Genomic DNA, 14,444 nt, shown 5'->3' with positions numbered 1-14,444 from the left:
CTTTCCTTACTATCGCACAAGATGTCGTCACGTTTCCGCGGCCACCCCGCACCATCGCTCATGGAGGAAGAAAGAAGAAAGGAGGGAGCATTGTGTCACGCGATTGAAGCCCACCGTGTCGGCCCAACACGTGATGAAAACGTCAGAGCGCGCGGTAGGTTTTAGTACTACCGGTGGAGTTCTGTTTTTGAACCTCCTCTGTGAGCCGGCCGGTCTGAGCCAAACGAGCGCGCTTCGATTAAAAGCTACCGGGCGCCTCACCCAAATTCTCGGCAAACCTTATTTTTTTGCGTGATCTTGACGCAAAAGGTCACGCGTTGGGCCGAGACTGCTGGCTTCAAAACGAGTTGGCTTGCCAAGACTGGCTGCGTGACGTAATGCTCCCTCGTTTCTTTTTCTTTCCTCCATGGTGGCTCCATTGGTGACGCACAAGCGGCCATTTTGAATGTTTTGGTGACGCACAAGCGACCATTTTGGAAGTTTTGGTATCTGACGTCATCACAACTAGCCAGACTGCTGCGTGAAGTCACCAGAATAAGTAAGCCTGACGTCAAACTAGTGTCGATGTTCGTAGGCGCGCCATGGGAAAATTGTCTTTAATATCAAAATAAGATACCTTAACCGGATTTGTTGAGCTTTCGCGCTTGCTCAGAGTCGTCTCTGTACACAGGAGATTCGTATGGCAGAGTACACTCGCATTCGAGGAATGGTGTCTGTCAGTACCCCTTTAAGCGCGTTTTTTTTTTTTTTGATTCTCTCGGTGCTGTAACAAGGAAGAAGCGTTACAAAGACTTGATTGATATCATGCTGCCAGTTCCCATGTACAGATTTATAAGCTGTGGAAGTCCGGGACGTGATGTTTTAAAAAATCCGGCAGATCCTACGCACTCTGGGAATCGATGTAATGCGAAGCAGCTAGCAGAGAGCTGCATACATTGCCTTGCTTCTCTTTGAGAAAAATTAAGTCATTCATGTCATGACATTTAGTTCACTATATACCCCGTGTTTGTCATTCATGCATGCATGCATGTACAATCTTTTGTATAGCGAAACGTATATTCTGGTATATACAATACATGACCTGTCATGTATGTTTGTCACGCACTCATGTCATGCCATAGCAATTTAACTGTATATCCAGTTAACAAAACTGAATGGAAGCGCACCAAGGCAGTGTCATGTAAATCATGCCATACGTGACATGCATATAATGATTTGCGTGTTAGGACCTGTCATTTATGTTCGTCATACAGTCACGTCCCGCAATAGAAGTTTTAATATATATCAAGCAAGGAAACAGCCGCGGGCGCACCATGAGCGCGGCATGTAAATCATACTAATCATGAAATGCATGTCATGATTGTCATGTCACCACCTGCCATTAGCGCTGATCATATTGTCGCGTCGCGCAATAGCAATATTGGTGTATATTTTCACGCGCGCTTCTTTTGCTATGTTTTTGTAACTGGTCCGTTACACATATAATCGCTGTCTTGCGCAAACCGCGCCTGAATGTCTGGGAACCTTCCAGATTTTTTCAGAATCTTGTTATAGGCTTGAGCGCGCAAATGCGAACAGTTGAGTTCATTCTGGAACTAACGCGGCCACCAGCGATAAGGCTCCAATGTTTGATGCCGCATGTATAAATGCCGACACGCCTTAGCGCTGAGCAGATTATCGACGGCCGACGCTCTGGCCGCCGCTATCAGTATACAGCGTGTATCGCTTCCTTACAGTTTGACTTTCTGATTCCCGGCCACAAGTTCGGCCAAATAAAGAGTTTTATCTTGGACACACCGACTGATGTCTTCATCGACGTCACGACCTCGTGACAATATCAAGCTGGGGAAACGGTCGCGAGCGCACCATGAGCGTGGCATGTAAATCGTGCTGTACATAAAATGCATGTCGTGATTGTCATGTTACCACCTGCCATTTGTGTTCATCATATAGCTGCGTCGCGCAATTCCGATGTTGCTGTATGCCAAACTAGCTCAACGGCCGCGAGCAGACCATGAGCGTGGCATGTAAATCATGCCCTACACGACATCCATATCATGATTGTCATGTTACCACCTGTCATTTATATTCGCCGTACAGTCCCGTCACCGACTACCAATTTTGGTTTTAATCAAACTAGCGAAACGGCCGCTAGAGCACCATGAGCGTGGCATGTAAATTGTGTCCTACATAACATGCATGTCATGATTTTCATGTTACCACCTGTCATTTATGTTCGTCGTACAGTCACATCACGCAATACCGATTTTGGTGTATATCAAGCTGGTTAAACGGCCGCGAGTGCACCATGAGCGTGGTATGTAAATAATTCTATACATGACATGCATGTCATGATTTTCATGTTACCACCTGTGATTAATGTTCTTCATACAGTCACGTCATGCAATACCAAATTTGGTACATTTCAAGATAGCGAAACGGCCGCAAGAGCACCATGAGCAGGGCATGTCAATCATGCTGCTCATGACGTGCATGTCATGATTTTCACGTTACCACCTGTCATTTATGTTCTCCATACAGAAATGTCTCGTCACACCAATTTTGGTATATATCCATCTAATTGAACGGCCGTGAGCGCCCCTATACCATGTCATGTAAATCATGCTGTACATGACATGCATGTCATGATTTGCACGATAGCACCTGTCACTTATGTTTGTCATACACTCTTGTCACGCAATACCAATTTTGGTATATATCAAGTTAATGAAACGGCCGCAAGAGCACCAACACTGTCGAATGTAAATCATGATGTTCATAACATACATGTCATGATTTTCATTTATGACATGTCGTTTACTTTCGTCATGCAGTCATGTTATGCCATGCGAATTTTGGTATACATTCCATTAACGAAACGGCCAGGAGAGCACAAAGTGTAGAGACAGACAGACAGACAGACAGACAGACAGACAGACAGACAGACAGACAGACAGACAGACAGACAGACAGACAGACAGACAGACAGATAGACAGATAGATAGATAGATAGATAGATAGATAGATAGATAGATAGATAGATAGATAGATAGATAGATAGATAGATAGATAGATAGATAGATAGATAGATAGATAGATAGATAGATAGATAGATAGATAGATAGATAGATAGATAGATAATACGCTCAAAGCATCAGAAGTTCGCTAAGAAATGCTTCGCATTTAAAGCAGTTAAGCGGATGCCTGTAAAACTGAGTATGAAATCATTCTTTTTTAAACTTCACTGTAACACCGTACCAGTCAAAACGTGACTTGCTGAAAAAGGCTTATTCGTTCCATGGACAACAGACTGTCTGTTGTGCAATCAGCCGGAAACCATTGAGCACGCATTTATTGAATGTTGGGATGCGATATTTTTGGGGGATGTGCTTCAAAGAACCCTTAAAAAAGATAATCGTTATTGCGCGAAAGCAGGACAAAGACAAAATGTACACGAAGACTTGTCTTTGTCCTGCTTTCGCGCTATAACAATTGCCATGACCTACGAACTGGCCCAAGCCACCACGCTTAAAAAAGACTTACCCATAAAACCTATTGGCATCAGATACTCACCAGTACAAACTGAAGACGGTATAGCATTTGATATGATCCTGCTTCTGGGCCTCCGCAGTTTGTGGAAGACGCAATTGTCAGTGACACACGCTGATGTTAAGACAACGTTATCAAGACAGAACTTTATAAAAAGTGTCTGTTACATGCGTGAAGTTCTTATACCTCAAACAGAACCGCCTGTCTGGACTGATCTTTTCTGCGAGTTGTCTAAACTGAAGAAATTTTAATGTTTTACGTAAACTAAAGTAGGCTTACGTGTTTTACTGTAATTTCTTTACGATGATGTATTGTGAAGACTAAATAAAAAAAATATAGCCGAGTGGTAAAGATGTTCGTCTTCGGATCGTGGGTGCGCGGGTTTGAATCTGGCCTCGCGAAGAAATTTTTCCCCCAAGAACTTCTCTCTTCCTCTATCTTCAGTTATCTCTCTTTCTCTTTTTCTTTCTCTCTCCCTCTCTCTGTACTCGTCGCCTCGCCCATCAGGGTTATTGCATTCCGAGCCCGAAAATCGGCACACGTGTTCTGGGAGCGAAGGGGGCGATCAAGAAGAGGACGAAGAGAGCACGTGCCGGTTCACGATGACGATAGTTTTCTGTCCCCGACAGACAGATTACCGCCGGCTTAAAGGCCAACTCAGGCGATTTTTTGGCCATGTCAAAGTAATGGTGCTTTTATGTTCCTGAGACGCTCCTGTTACGGGCCCGATAGCAGAAATGCTCGGCAAATTGGAGAATAATTTTAAATAAGCAAAGAAGCGCAACACCGAAACCGAAACCCAACCGAGTGTACTGTCTACGTATGACGTAGACGTTGTTACGAACGAACCGGAAGCCGTGCAAGGCATGCCGGTCACGCCGGCGCGGAATATGAAAACTGTGTCAGCCGGGACGAGCAGGCGCACAGTGGAGAGGTGAGCACGCCGCGCATCGGCTGTAATGTCTGCGACTGACAGTGCCGCGTCTGATACTGACAGTGTCTCGGCCAGCACAGCAGACGCTCGCTGTAGCGGCCGAAGTTAGCGGTGCCCTCGTCTGCGTCACTTCCGCCGCCTTCCCAATACTGACGTCACAGACGCAATGTTGCCAATAATTGTGGGAAGCCAGGAGGGCGTTTGCAGACAATCTTTAAAATTTATTTGCAAACAATCTGCGAATGTCTCAAGCCTGTAATTTGGCATAAATGACGAAAACGTGCAAAGGAACGTACCCAGCGAATTTCATTGAGATCCATCGACCTCGAAAAATCGCCGGAGTTGGCCTTTAAGCAGCTCCGCTATTAAAGAAAGTCCTTCGCGCTTACTGCTTAAAAAGCCACCGCACTCGAAAATAGCAGGCATTAGTATGCTTTTCACATTTTAGCTTGGAGAAAATAGCTTCAGTTTTAACGTTCAACCGCTAGTACGAAGGGGACAGCTAGAAACTCACGTCCCCGCTGTTACGCCCTGCGACAGCGTGTCGTTGAAGCCAGCATGGTGAAGGCTCGTGAGCTATGCGCAGTGACGTTATGCCCGCTCGGTTGGAGTGAACGCTGTAGCAAGAAGGCACGTGGAGCGAAATCCTTGTTCAGACATCTCCTAACGTCATCACTGCCCCATCCCCACCCCTTTTCTTTTTTCCCGCTTCATGCTCGGTTGACCTTACATTTCACGGACGCGTCACCTAGTGTAAGTACGCGCTCGCTCTCTTCGCTGGTGCTGGTGCTCGCCGGCGGCAAATGTACCGTGCTCTCGTGTGACCCCTGACCAACGCCAAACAGGAAAATAAATGAGCCAGCTGGAAAAGGAAGGACAACGGAACGAAAAGGTGTTCGCTGGCAGCAACGGAAGCCAGTAAAAAGCAAATGTATGACCCCATACGACTGATCGTTTACCTCACATTTTCTTTTGGCTTTTACAATTCACTTTCTTTTTTCTCTGAAATGGTAGAGAATATTGGAATCTAAGAACCGCAACAAGCCTAAAGTATTTACGGTAACGAGCTACGTCACTGTCTGTGGAAGCAAATATTAATGGCTCGTATGCTCCCAGGTAATTATATTTTCTGATTTTTTTTATGCGTGCTTTGAAATGGGCCTCTGAACGCTGATATAATAATCCAGTTCTTTACAGGCATGAAACATACCCGATGGCGTTTTTTTTTTCTTTTGCATTCTCTTGAAAATCGGTTCTCGGCGAGAAAGCTGCGTCATTGCCTTGATGGATATCTTTTCCTGCTTTTATTCCTCAAGGAGTCACAGACAGACAGACAGACAGACAGACAGACAGACAGACAGACAGACAGACAGACAGACAGACAGACAGACAGACAGACAGACAGACAGACAGATAGATAGATAGATAGATAGATAGATAGATAGATAGATAGATAGATAGATAGATAGATAGATAGATAGATAGATAGATAGATAGATAGATAGATAGATAGATAGATAGATAGATAGATAGATAGATAGATAGATAGATAGATAGATAGATAGATAGATAGATAGATAGATAGATAGATAGATAGATAGATAGATAGATAGATAGATAGATAGTATGAATTGTCACCATGTGGCCCGCCCCCCTCACAGCACGCGTAATACGACTTAATAGAGAGTTTTAGCACTGGGGACCCCAAGCCACCTGCGTACGCACGCTCTTGCGTTCCTTTGTACTCCCAGCCGCATCCACCGAGAATACAAAAGAGCGCAAGGGCCCGCGCGCCCCCAAGCCCGCGGGAACCCAGCACTAAAACTCTCTATTGATGTGTTCGTCGTCCGTAACGTCCTGTAGAAGCACCAGCTTCACTTCATGGTTGATTAATGCAAGTAGTTAAACACAAAGTCTGGCGTATGTGTTCTCTGTTTCGTGGGAGGTGCGACTCACCTGGCAGGACCTGGAAAGCCAGCAGGCAATCTTGGACCGGGCCCAGAGAGCCGCTGGAGCCAGTGGGGCCCTGGAATAAGGGCTCGACCCCCGGGAACCTCAGCTAGCCGTTTATTCCTCCTCCTTATCGTCTCCGGTGTCCGTGCCTGCACGCCTTTTTTGTACGATGAATCCCTAACATGTAGTTCGACCCTACGTCGTTCTGTTCCCTTTCCACAGCGAGGGACGGCAAATTCGAGGCTCGTAGCTCGAGTTCCTCCCTTGCGCGAAAGCGGGCATTGATTTATGCGCACGATCGCTGTGCGCGCGCCAACTTTCCGCGCGCAGGGACATTGACTCCGCCGATGCCAACTGGAGCAAGGCGAAAACGGAAAAGCTGTCCCGACATGGTCCGAGCGATCCGTCTCACAGCTCGGTGCGCTGGCAGATGAATGAACAGAACACTGGGCCACCCCTTTTAAAGCTCGCGATTTCGATCGCCACGTCCAATGCAGCCGCGGCGGAGGAGCTTGCTCGGCTCGTGAAATATTTATGGCCCAGATAGACGCGTGGTTCACCAGGAAGTTGAAATATGCGGTCGCTTTCTCTTACTGCGTGGCATTCCTTTCTTTTGTTCGTCTTTTTTCTAAGAATTAATATCTTCGAAGTAAATAAATATGAACAGGTACGTATAGCTGCTTCATTGGAGGGACAATGGCTACAGCAGCGACTAAGTCGTTGCGTGCCCATGATACATGTGTACTCACATACCCTGTAAGTAAGAATCAGTTCATTCATGCGCTCAGGTTTTTCCCAAAGCAGCAAAGTGACTATGGCGTCGCGCTGCTGAGATTGAGGTCAAGGCTTCCGTGCCGACCACAAAGACCGGTGGCAGAGAAATGCAATACATGGTCGTCTAGGGAATTTAGTTGCACGTCAAAGTATTCCAGGTGGTTGAAATAATCGTAATTCCTCCGCTACGGCATTCTTCGGAATAAATAATATTGGGGTTTTTTTCGCATAAAACATAAAAATATACACTTGAGGAGTGTAGGTGTGCCACCGTTCTACTCACTGTTCCCAACTTGTGTTTGAATTTGCATGCTCGCTTGCTTTGGGCGTGCATTGATTTACGTTCCCGATCGCTTGATGATGACGAGTCCGCCTCGGTGGCACAATGGTTACGCTGCTCGGCTGCTGACCCGAAACGTCGCAGGTTCGATTCCAGCCGCGGCGGTCGCATTTCGATGGAGGTGAAATGCTAGAGGCCCGTGTACTATGCTTCGACGTGCTTTCCAGGCTCAGTGATCGAACCTGTTTCATTTACTTTTCCATGAAGTGATGGCCCTAAAACCTACGAACTCCTTTTCATATAAGTGCTGAACAGTGGTCGGCTAATTAGTGAACAAGGGAATCTTGGCAGCACCTCCAGGAGAGAGGCTGTTCGTTTCGTAATGCTATGTCATTGCACGGCCGCTCTATAAAAAAACCTGTTTTTTTTTTATGTAGCGGCCATGGTCATTGAACTGCTACAGAACAGCCAAGGCAAGAAGTCTCGTCAGTTGAACTCAATGCCACACTTTCCTGCGTTCTCCTACCGGTTCTCCTTCGACGTCGTTGGTATCTTGAGCCTCGAGCGCTTGCATTCTTCAGACCGAGAAGTGCAGCAATCTTGCATATAAGCGCGCGAGAACATTTGCATAGCTAACAGCCTTCTCTGACAGATCTCCTACGGAATGCGCCTTAGCTCGAAATAACCTCGGTAAGCTTCCAAGGTAAATTAAATATCGGACATAAAACAGGCGCCAGGTTTTAAGCAGGTGGAGATAAACTACAGCGAAAAAAAAAAAAAGGCATGGAACACTTTCTTTTTGTTAGTTCGCCTTGCGCTAAAGGTCACTTTACAGTGTCTGCACGTCCTGGGCGCGAGAAGCAGGTTAATGGATGTTGCGAGATAATGCAAAAGGGAGTGGCGGAGCTATCGTCGGTCGCTTTCAAACGCTTGTCTCATTGCTAATGTCGCATTAATTCTTTCGAATTATTTGATTCGTCCGATTAAATAGACGCCGCGCAAGCTGGTCTTGCTGTGTGCTTCTTTATAAGTAGTGTCGCAAAACAATGATATGCCATTCGAGACGCACTTAAGTCTGATTTAGGCCATTCCTGTAACATATTCTACAGTAAGTGTAGCTTAGGTATTCTGAGAAAAGCACCCGTGGAGGTCGGTGTTGCTATGACAACGATGCCCTATTGCATGCGTCGGCAAACTCACTCATGAGTCGACTCACTCAGACTAACTATGACTCAGATCGAGCTTTGAGCCTGAGTTTGAGTGAGTCCGGGTGAGTGACATTTTGGCGAGTTTGAGTCCTAGTGAGTCCGGTTGAGAGAAATTTTAGTGAGTTTCAGTCCGAGTGAGCACGGTTGAGGAAAAATTTGATGAGTCTGAGTACGACCTAAGCGCAAAATATATTGCCTGAGGGAGTCTGCGTCAGCTCCGCACTTTTTTGCCGACTTATAATTCTATCTACACAACTTCAGCATTACCATCGCCTTATGTCGGCTCACGTCTATACTCCCGTCGATGCGCACATACTTCAGAGCACTAGCGTTCATACGCCAGCTCAATATTTATTGATCAGAGGCGTGAGTTAAGGACGGGGGGGGGGGGGGGGTATGAGGTGCCATGACCTCCCCCCCGCAATCTCTTTCACAGGAAGTTCTTGATAAAAAAATTGGCCGCGTATCTGCGTGCTTCGCTGGAAATGTCGTCGAAAGACGATAGTCTTCTGCCATTTATGTTTTGCCTTGCCTCAGACAGCGCCTCCTCTATGTTGAATCGGCCGCATCTGGCTGACATTGATAAAATAGAGAAGGCGCTGCGTGAAATATGGACGCCATCTGGCAGTGGCGTCAGGAAACATGAGCTTGTGCAGAACTCAGGGCCCCTGCCAGGTGGCAGCACCATGTCGTCGGCAGAGGGCTTTTTCGTGCATAGCGTCGCATTTTCAGCGCAGCCTAAGAAACAATGGCAGAGGGCTTTTTCGTGCATAGCGTCACATTTTCAGCGCAGCCTAAGAAACACTAGGGCCTTTAGAATTACGTATCTATGTATATTCTAGTAAAGGAACCCACCGCCTAATACTTACGTATTGATGTCGCGCCTCTGATATGCGTAATATTTGCTTTTTGATCGACACTGTTCACAAGTGTGAACGCAGCTACCAGTTCAAGATGGCTGGGCGTTCAGCAAGTGCTTAAACTTTGGCCGGGTGGCTGAATCATGTCACAGACAGACAGACAGACCAAAATTTCTGCGTTGAAGTATCCCAAGAAAGAATATCATCTTTAAAATATCTTGTATGAGTCATCTCTTTCAATGAAAATGTCCTTACTGGATGTCAACCACTGATAACTCATATTTGAAGGTACGAAATGAAAAGGCGACAATTAGAGCCCCAATTATGCGATATATTGGTGTCAAAGGGCATTGACACCATGGTCGAAAAAGCCAATTATACGCTAACAGACTCATGAGTCAACTCACTCAGACTGAGATAGAGCCATGAGTCTGAGTCTGTGCGAGTCCGAGTAAGTAATATTTTGGCGAGTTTGAGTCCGAGTAAGCCCGGCTGAGAAAAATTTCAGTGAGTCTGAGTCCGAGTGAGCTCTAAGGGCAAATATATATTTCATGAGTGAGTCTGAGTGAGCTCCAAATTTTTTGCCGACCTATGCCCTGTTGTAAGCAAGCTCGCTGTGACCGCGGCACGTCTGATCTACGTTTGAGTGCAGCGTAGTCAACGGTTGGATTCCTTTAATAAAGTATTTTGCTTAGTCAGCCTCCCACATGTACAGCGCAGTTTGGAATTGAGTTCTCTCGAGAATCCAGGCACATAGTCGGTGCCCCAGCCCTGGTAACGGTGTCACAGCAAAGTAGGCGGATCCTAGATGCAGTATAATACGCTGTCACGTGGGTCACATGGTGGGGTTCTCGTGCCGTGCCGTCCTGCTTGGAGAATCTCCACGGTACGATAGGTTGTGCAGAGCATCTTGCATGACGTTTCATTATTCGCTCCATGAAAGCTCTAAAGGTCTTTCACTTCTTCAACTTCTTCCTCCACTAAGCATCAGTGCGTTCAATTAAATGGCGGCCATAATTCGAGCCTTCGGTTCGCTTGTTCGCTCAGCCACTGACCTGCTGAATCAGTACCCTAAACCACCGACTCCCCATCTTTCAAGCTGCTCGAGTTGTTTGCCACATGTGACGCGCCGGCCGTCTCGTATCCGTTCATTCGCTCACTGTACTATATTCGGCCAACGGCCTTCGCAGAAGGACGCTCACCGAGCCCAATTGACGGGGTGAGTGACCATGCGCGTCTTTTTTTTTATTTATTGCGAGAAAACTCCGGAAACACGACGCTGTGCGCGAGGCTAAATTCGATTAGGCGGAACGCTTGACTGCGTACGCTAGTCAGATCGTCCGTGTACGAAAGGTGAAAGTTCATCGCATCATCTGCCCTGCAGATTTCGAAGGGCTTCACTCAGCTGGAATGGGCCCTCCTGCCCACCGTTTGACAGGCGTGCGCACAAAAAACTCATTCGCGCCGACATCGGTTGCCGTTAGAGGACAAAGCGAAGCCGCCAAACACGCCGGTTCTTTGGCCTCTTGGCCGCCGGCGCGTGGGGATCAATGCTCGCAGTCTGCCCAGCGCGCATCGGCTGCGTGGTTTTTGACGAAACAATGTAGCACAGCGCGGAGTAAAAAAGTCAGCTAGCCAAAGCGGTGGCGCGCGGCCTCCTGAGAATGGCGCACGATATACAGGTGCAATAAAACTGCACTAAGTATATTATAACGCTAAAATGCTAAGCAAATACAAACAGTACGCAACACGAGGTCAAGTGTTTGTTAAAGACTTGATTTAATTAATAACGATAACTATTTATGGGGTTTTACGTCCCAAAACCAAGTTATGATTATGAGGGGCGCCGTAATGGAGGGCTCCAAAAATTTTGACCACCTGAGGTTCTTTAACGTGCACCTGAATGTAAGCACGCGGACATATACCATATCGCTTCCATCAAAATGCGGCCGCCGCGGTCGGGATTCGATCCCGCGACCTTCGGGTCAGCAGTTTGGCACCGTAACCGCTAGACCGCCGTGGCGGCTTAGGCTTGATTTCAGTAACCTGCAGCTCAGCTGGAGCTATCGCAGGAGTGGAGTAACATCAATTGGAGGAAAAAGTCACGAACATCTCCAGGTAATCATAATTACATTGTTCAGTTGTCGAGAGGAAAAGATACGCTTGAACTCGTCAGTTCTAGTGTGCAATGTTGAAAGCTTTAGTCTGCGAGAGCTACGTGTACGGGAAGGATCAGCGAACTAAACACATTTGTCTAAACAAGCGAGGCGCGACAAGTTAATTAGAACAACGTGGCTAAATATGCCAGAGTGAAATATGAAGAAATTGTGGATTAGAAGAAGGCTGACAAGAGGAGGCGTAGAATCTTGTGAGGAACGGACACAGCAGACAAATGAAGAAGTGGCACATAAAGAAAAAAACTGCGATTCTGCGTGTGTGTCGCCTATTATATAGAAGCCGTTCGTTCAGCGTGTTACCTACTTCGTAGGAAAGAATCAGATGCACTTTAAGCTTCGCTTAATTTCTTCCAGCGCCATAGAAGAAGACCATTTATTTGCACGTCACTTGAATAGATGAGAAAAACGCCCCTATGCACGGAACCAAAATTAGCGCACTTAAGCCGGTGCACAACTCATTTCTTCTTGGTATCGTGCTTTCACCCGCCACTTTGAATATCACTGCAACCTCTTCCGTCTACGTGCGGAACGTCTCGCTTTCTGTTTTAATCAGCGTAAGGAACGACATAAAAAAAAAGGCTAACCGGCCGTCATTGCCACTATCAATTCATTATTCAAAGGCGATCGTTTCCGACACGGCACTGTCTCTGCCAGAAGGTTCGCTGGAAAGATTCGGTAGAATAAAGCTGGAAAATAGGAGACACAATAGCGGAGCGAGCAGATATGCCGAAGCAAAAGATCCCGTTCAAGCATCTGCGGTGGACGTATATTATAAATCTATTCGCACCGATCAATGGCGCCTGTGAAGCCGGAGGATTCTTCCTCAAGGAGCTACCGTCCACCGCAGTCGTTCGGCGGTCCCCTGGGTACAGGACGAGCAAAGTGCGGTGGTCGGGCATTTTAATCGATGCCGACGTGTCAGCGGCTCAGTATTGATAAGCACAAACTCTATAGCGCGCGCGCGCCTAATAGAAACTTATGGAACCGCTATATACGAACGACGATCAACATGAAAATGTCTGGGCGTTTTCATTTCGCACTTTTTCTCCCATTGAGCCTCTCCTTCTTTAATTTGCCTAAAATTATGTTTGCGTCAGCATCCGCTTGTTCGCCGCCAAAGGCGCAGTTATACCTTTCGTAATGAAATCGATTTAGCAGGAGGCTGCACCGTAACCCTCGCCTCAGTAGAAAACCGCGCAGTATTTCGATCCTGGAGCTTGCGGGGTTGTCGTCAGATAGTCCGTGGTTAGGGTGATACGCGTAGTCGTTACTCATCGTCAGCCGATTAATCTAATTCTGTCAAATCTAACCAGCACATCAAGCTATCACGGTCATATGTAGGAATGCATAGGGTATACATATGTCAAACCTGCGCACAGCGCGACCATTGGGTGGCGTGAAACGTGTGCGACGGTGAGTTATTGCGTGCAGTACGTCGCCAGGCTGGAAGAGAGAGCGGGAAAAAAGTAGAAAGGCATGGAGGTAGTCTACGTAATACAGTCAAATTGATGCTCAGCCGTAAAGCAACATTAATGAGAATTGATCCGCGAACTTAACGCCGAAGTGTCATCCGGTAAAGCGTGCACAATAAGCGCTCCTTAAGTAAGACAGAGTATATGCTTGTCCTTCAGAGGTCCTGAAACCGTTCCGTCAATGTCGCAATGACAATATACCTCTCGAAGAAAAATAAGAATACTTCCATGAACTCCGCACAGGCCTCGCAGCCCTGAGTGGATGACTACGCCTAGCAGGTCCGCTGCCAAGTGCCTTCGTATGTCTCACAAAGCCAGATCATACGGCCGACAGAGCGTCTTCAGAAGCTAAACTTGAATTTCACGAGAACGCCACTTGGCACTGCTCAGCAAGTAGAGCCACTTAGTGCTAGTGGGAAAATTTGCTATTCTCTTTCTTACTTTTATGCCTCCCTCACCCCTGCCCTATAGTGCGCTGTAGATCTTCTCGCTAATCTACCTCCGCTATTCCGGTATATCATTTATCACACTTATAACCACAGAAACGGTTCCTCGGGCTATTAAGCGTAAGGTGCAATTAACAGTGCAGGACGCAAAAACAGTTCCGCCAAGAATATAAGTGCGCTTCGAGAGCAGACATACATTGCGAAGGCCCCGGCTTTTCCTCTGGCGTGTTCAGCTTAAGCAGAGGCATGCGGTATGTGTACGGTTCAGGCAGAGCCTTCCAGTATTCAATTAGGCCGACAGGAGCGTCGACAGAATCGTCACTCAGCATCATATTAAGGCGCGCACTTGCAGAGTGCCCGTGTGTTTAATAATCTACACAGGCTCTTCAGCCGCTAAGCCGACACGGCTGGTAGATATGGATTAAAAAATTATATCATAGCGCTAGCAGAGGAGGAAGACAAAAGCGCTATCTTTCAACGCTTGTCCCGTCTTTCTCGTCACTGTCTGCGAGCGCTATGACATCATCTTTTAATGCATTTACCCAACTAGCCAAAAAAGCCACATTGGTAGATATGGCTCGAGGGAGATGTAAAAAAAAAACATGGTTGATCGCTCTGTCACGGGAATCGGTATAACCCGAAAGTGAAACGTGTTCGCGCAAAGTAGTTGAATTTTTTATTTTACATTGATATACGAGAGCTTGCACAATGTCTTTGGCGCTTTGCAGCTATGGCACCGCTTGATGTGGTCGCACACACGTTGACGCCTGGTGGCCATCTCCATCCCGACG

The 14,444-nt window shown here is 46.9% G+C and overlaps 1 protein-coding gene across 3 annotated transcripts in view; it reads right to left on the bottom strand.

Moving 5' to 3' along the window:
• Nucleotides 1–14,444, bottom strand: part of LOC119382472 (uncharacterized) — a 161,251-nt gene that overhangs the window by 113,216 nt on the left and 33,591 nt on the right. The gene's annotated exons all lie outside the window — the stretch shown is intronic.

The sequence above is a fragment of the Rhipicephalus sanguineus genome, chromosome 2 (genome assembly GCF_013339695.2).
Source record: "Rhipicephalus sanguineus isolate Rsan-2018 chromosome 2, BIME_Rsan_1.4, whole genome shotgun sequence".
Taxonomy (NCBI): Eukaryota; Metazoa; Arthropoda; class Arachnida; order Ixodida; family Ixodidae; genus Rhipicephalus; species Rhipicephalus sanguineus.
Note: the sequence above shows the minus strand (reverse complement) of the source record. Positions and strands in the feature narration are given on the sequence as shown.